Genomic DNA, 6,000 nt, shown 5'->3' with positions numbered 1-6,000 from the left:
GAGGTTGTTGTAGATCATCCTCTAATGGTGTACTCCCACTAGGTGGTAAGTCACTCCCACTATGCCTATGAGTTTGAGAAATTTCTTCCTCATTCTCTATTGGGTCACTTAGAGCGCCTTCCATTTGATCCATTATTTCATATAGTTCTAAACTTCTATTAACCTCTCCTCTGCTTGGAAATTCATCTTCTATGAATTTTACATCTCATGATTCAAACTCTATCACACTTCCATCAGATTATTCACCTATTAAAACATAGCCCTTAGAATGCCCTGGGTATCTTATAAAGATACATTTTCTTCCTCTAGGGCCTAACTTTCCATACATGTGAGAAGTATCATGAACAAAACCCGTTGAACCCCATGGCCGCCAGTTACTCAAATTAGGTTTCTCACCGATCCAAGCTCCTACGGGTTGGAAGGTACTGACTTTGAGGGCACCCAGTTAAGAATGTAGGCTACAGTCAATAATGCCTAACCCCAATAAGATATCGGCAGGTTTGCTTGTTTCATCATCGACCTAACCATCTCTAGCATTGTACGATTCACTACAAAAGAAAGGATATATCCCGACGCTTTTTGAGGTCTCTACCGACGCTTTTAAGCGTCGGCGAATTCCCAGCCCACGCACCGCAAAGCGTGGGTCAGACGTCGGGCAGGTGGGCGTGGGTCGGATTTTTGCCGACGCTAAGAGAAAGCGTCGGCAAAAACGGGGATTTGCCGACGCTAATGAAAGCGTCGGCAAAAACGGCTTTACCGACGCTTTAAAGCATCGATAAAGCCCATCCAGTTTTGCGTTTTCGCCGACGCTTTAAAGCGTCGGCAAAAACAGCTTTACCGACGCTTTAAAGCGTCGATAAAGCCAAATCCAGTTTTCGTTTTCGCCGACGCTTTAAAGCGTCGGCAAATGTATTTTGGCCGACGCTTTAAAGCGTCGGGATTGCTATTTTTTTTTAAAAAAAATACGAATGTAAATTATCGAAGAAAGGTTGCCCAAGCTGAACCAGTAAACCTGCAATCCAAATTATTACTAAATCACAAAACTTCAAAATAAATTGTTTATGAAATTTAAACCGAAGAAGAAATTAAAACATATATATATTCTCTCTATTTCTCTTATTCAACATATGTCAGAACAGCCTTACTAAATATTCTATATTCCGTCCCTCAAAATCTACTTTGTTGAAAAGCTTATAAAATATGCTTTTGTGTTTATCCAAGACCACCAAAGGATACAACCCTTTGTCTAATACATAGCAATTTGTTCAGCAAACATAACGTACCCCCTTTATAATATTTTCCTTTCCTTTCCATTGAAACCCTGTCCAAGACCAGGGGAATTTTGTCCTACCTGCATGAGCTTAAACTACAACATTCCTAGAAAAGTAGATGCTCAACCAAACATAAGCTACTATACAATGTGTCACTTTCTCATGATCAACCAAACATGTCAAAACCATTTTCTCAGACATCATATTCCTAAGAATCATCTTCGCAGAAAAAATATTCCAATAAGAAAAAATTCTTGCCGCGAACCAAAGAAATTCTTGCTCATCATCACTCACAAAGAAAGCCTCAAAAGCTATGCAGTGAAAGTATCAGCATATCCACCTTACCCAAGAGGTGTGACACCGCATACAAATCAGAAACTACAGGATTGGCAATGAGGGTTCTTCGGCTTGTTGATGAGCTCTCCAAATAGAAATCAAATTCAACAATAACCACTAGAATGGCTAATAGATGGTCAAAAAAATCATAATACGTACAAAAAACAAAACCAACCAGGGACAATACCAGCTCCATGAAGAGTGCACTGTTCGAAAATAACCATTCATAAAGTCATAGCAAATTATTAAATTACTATATTACAAAATTTTATATCAGTTGTTCACAATATTCATGCTGAAGGCAACCAGTTACATTGGTAAATAACTGCCACAGAAGCAAACTCACTCGACATAGGGTCTCCAACATCTTTGGCTCCATGCAGCTTTCCACAAAGCAACTATAAGGCCAGAATGGAATAGCATGTTCCCAATGTCAACCTGAAGTACTGGACCACAATCTGGCAAAAATAATGGCCTACAAACAATAATCCATGTAATGTTGCAGTAATACGCCATGGGCAGTACCTGTATCATGGTCCAAATACTAATTCCTTTAAGGCAGTCATTGGCGAATTGTAACCGTAGGCTACCGTATCCCTCCAGAGAGCCATTCCTGATTGAAAATGGTAGACTCAAATCAAATAATGCACAGCACAACCAATAATAGAAAAGAATTACATGATGTTTTAGCCATAATCAGTTGTCCTGCGATCAAAGCGCTTCCAAGTTCTAACAAGAGTAATACATATCACAGCAGCACGGACCCAGTTTTGTTAATTATCGATCACATTTGTCAGTGATGTTTCAGGGTGGAAAACCAACAAGAAGGGGTGTCACAGCATTCTATTCAAGGGATGCTACAAGTTGACATACTCCTCTCAATCGTTCAAATTTTGAAGTGAAGGTTAAGCAGCCTTCAGAGAAAAGCTACACCAAAGCAACATTTCACCAAATCTCTGTTTTCATGAATCAGCAAGACTTAAAACAACATAACTAATGGTCATGCGCGATACACTAAATTGAGTTTGGGGATAATGAACTAAAAATGTGTTAATAGATACCATGAAAGCATAATGAGGTTAGGAGTAGAGAAAGAAACCTAGCCATATAAACAAGCCAAGCGTTGCTGAGAAGAAAAATTCCCTGCTGATACTATTGAAACTGGAATGATGGATCAAAAATATAGAGTTAGTAATCAATCAGTCGCATTCTTTCAAAGCTATTAAACAAAGACAACCTACCAGTACATGCAGGCCAAGTTTCCCCAACCAAGAAGAAAGGTTGAGGGTTCCGTTTAATACGAATGAAAGACCAAATACGAACCATCTCGGTTTAATTATTGTTTATCACGGACATGGTTCATCATTATTTCTACAAAGCATTTTTTTCCCTTAAATGTTGAATATTGGCAAACAGATTGTCCTCTATTCTTATCATTTTAAAATGCACATCATTAGTTTGCCGAATTGTCTCTTCTTTTGTGATGTTTCCTAATTCAAACCTTGAGCATTTGAAAGTAATCAAGACCAAAACCGCCCAAGAGGTTCCTCCTTTCGAATGTCAAATTTAAGCCCTTGCAAGGAACCTCTAACACGTCTAATCTGCTTGAATCCAATCGATCAAAATACCAATAAGATCAGCTTGCAAATCCATTTCTAACCGGAATAGTCCCCAAATGAGTCTAATTTTGCAACCAAACGCAAACCACAAAAGAAATAACCACTAACATAAGCAATCTAAAAATAAACTTCTGGATCCACAAAGCGACAAAATTAAAAAATCATTCCGCAAAGAAACTGATCGATCGGTTCTCAACCTTGAGGCGATGACACAGCATGAGAAAATCGATGGCGGAGGAAGCAGAAGAAGACGAGATCGACAACGCAGCAGCTCCGTCCGCCATCTCCACCGAGCCGTTCGAAGCAGCCCCGTCGGAGCTCGAGCTAGCGGCGCAAGCGCGGACAGCAAGAGGCCTCGGCGCATCGCTCGAGATCCCGAGTTTCAAAGACCTCGGAGAGAGAAGAGATCGGGAGCGTAGGGATCGGGGGACGGAGTGGCGGTGAATTTGAAGCAAAGAAGCGGAGGAGAGCGGCGATTTTACCGCCATGGGCGTCTCCGGGGAGGAAGGGAAAGGGGGAAAGGGGGAAGGAGGGAAGGAGGAGCAGCGGTACGAATGGGTTCCGTTTTCTCTTCGATCTCTGGAATGGGTTGAGGGTGGAGGGCGGTGGCCGGGAAAACGGAAAGAGAGAGAGAGGGCTTGTTGGGATTTAGGATGGTGGGGAAATGTTGGCTTCTGACGACGCTTTTTAGCGTCGTCTTAGGCTGGCGACTACACCGACGCTTATTAGCGTCGTCTTTGGCCGACGCTTTTTACAAGCGTCGTCAAAGTTTGACGCTAGACCAAAAATTGCCGACGCTTATGAAAAGCGTCGGCAAAAAAGCGTCGGTAAAACCTATTTTTTCTGTAGTGATTCCTCCTTTCTGCCACACTATTCTGTTGCGGTGTGCTTGGCATCGTCAATTGCCTCTTAATTTCTTTCTCATCACAGAGTCTTTTAAATTGCTCAGATAGATATTCACGACCATGATCGGTTCTAAGAGTTTTAATACTCTTGTCTAATTGATTCTCAACCATACTGATATACTGTCTAAAACAATCCAAAGCTTCAGACTTATGGGAGATGAAATAGATAAAACCAAATCATGAGAAATTATCTATAAATGTAATGAAGTAGACACCACTATGTCTTGTCCTCACGCTCATTGGACCACAAATATTAGAGTGGACTAGTTGCAACGGAAATGATGCCCGAGTGGCTTTTCCAAATGGTTTTCTCTTAGACTTTCCAATTAAATAATATTCACATGTAAGCAAGAAGACCTTAGCGAGATTGCCTATAAGGCCTTCTCTAACTAACCTAATCATCCTATCTTGCCCAATATGGCCAAGCCTAGCATGCCATATAAGTGAATCAACATTATCAGATGAAGTCAAATAAATAACTAAATTATCAACTTCAGAAAAATTCAAATCCAATATCATAAAAGCATCAGAAATAAAACTACATCTATAATAACTTGTTCTCAAATAAAATAAAACACTATTATTCTCAAAAACAAAATGGAAACCAAGTCTTATTAAAACTACCAATAAGATCTTGACCATGCTGCTTAAAATAGTAAAGCGCACATAACGATCCTTTTTGAGCCAATTTTCATAGGCATCAAAATCTCTCTTGTGTTGTTCGGTATCTTCTTTCGGAGGCTTAACCAGCGAATGTGTCAAGGTCTCCAAGACCTCTTGTTCATCCAAGATATATTGGATCTTGTGATGTCATATGTCATAATTATCCTCGTTCAGTTCCTCCCCCTTATTCAAATTAGCAATAATGCACTTTGATGCCATCTCACTACAAAATTGCGCCATACAGAAATATCATACACACATTCTAGGAATTTGCCACGTCAATCTAAGTCAAAAATTAAAAATAACTTGTGACATGTCGCTAGATCGAAAATTCGCTAAGCTTCCTAATCATCTCCAATGCCACAATATCTAGTCATTAGTTCTTTAACCTAGTTTTTGAGCAAATTATGTATTGGAGGAAAAATAATTCTTCAACTCCATCATACCATACTCTCACTTTCTAAAATGGATAGCACCTTAAGGATCTGCCATTAACAGCCCTAATAAGGATCTTCCAAGCTGTTCACAATCACGGAAACCATGGATTCTGTTGATTGATTTTCCATAATTGCTATTAATGGCCCTAATAAGAACTGTTGCTCTCAGTGACTAGCCCAAAAGACTATTTTTATGGCCATAGTAAAAACTATCGTTGTTAGTGACAAACTTAGTCCTAGATCTTAGTAACCTTTTGGGCCGGTCACTAACAGCAACAATTCTTATTAGGGCCATAAAAATAGCCTTTTGGACCAGTCACTGAGAGCAACAATTTTTACTAGGGCGATCAGACCGGCTTTCGTTCTATGCCAATATCCGTTTCTATGCACTCTAAGCCAACATGTGAAAAAAAACATTTATAGCCAAAAATTGAGTGCAATAACATATTTCTAAGCATTTATTCAAAAATAATACCAAAGCATTAACATCAAATATAATCACATACAAGAATATTGTGCAATATAAACAAGCCCAACAATTTCTTAATAATATACATGCGCATAAAACAAAAGCCCATAAACAATTCCAAGCATTTAAAGAAATTAATCAATTTAAATACAATAAAGGAATTAATCATCAATTCAAATCTAAATGCGCATAAATTAAGCATTTTACCAAATATAAATGCTAATAATTTAACAATATTTAAATAAATAAATATTGCTTGCTCATACAATTTATCTATAATAGCCTAATGATTAAGGCTCT

At 38.9% G+C, this 6,000-nt stretch overlaps 1 long non-coding RNA gene across 2 annotated transcripts; it reads right to left on the bottom strand.

Annotated features, from left to right (window-relative positions):
• Nucleotides 1-1,814: 1,814 nt before the first annotated feature.
• On the bottom strand, nucleotides 1,815-5,735 carry LOC103700338 (uncharacterized). 2 transcript variants are annotated; one of them, XR_005507106.3, is made up of 3 exons: nucleotides 2,849-3,412; nucleotides 2,707-2,768; nucleotides 1,815-2,220 (listed from the first exon to the last, which is right to left on the bottom strand). It is a non-coding gene; the product is annotated as an uncharacterized LOC103700338 (long non-coding RNA). The 2 variants fall into 2 exon arrangements; XR_016399530.1 differs by lacking the exons at nucleotides 2,707-2,768; nucleotides 2,849-3,412 and adding an exon at nucleotides 3,424-5,735.
• Nucleotides 5,736-6,000: the final 265 nt, after the last annotated feature.

The sequence above is a fragment of the Phoenix dactylifera genome, chromosome 2, assembly GCF_051530095.1.
Source record: "Phoenix dactylifera cultivar Ajwa chromosome 2, Ajwa_hap1_PhDact_Kaust_v1.1, whole genome shotgun sequence".
In the NCBI taxonomy this organism is placed as follows: Eukaryota; Viridiplantae; Streptophyta; class Magnoliopsida; order Arecales; family Arecaceae; genus Phoenix; species Phoenix dactylifera.
Note: the sequence above shows the minus strand (reverse complement) of the source record. Positions and strands in the feature narration are given on the sequence as shown.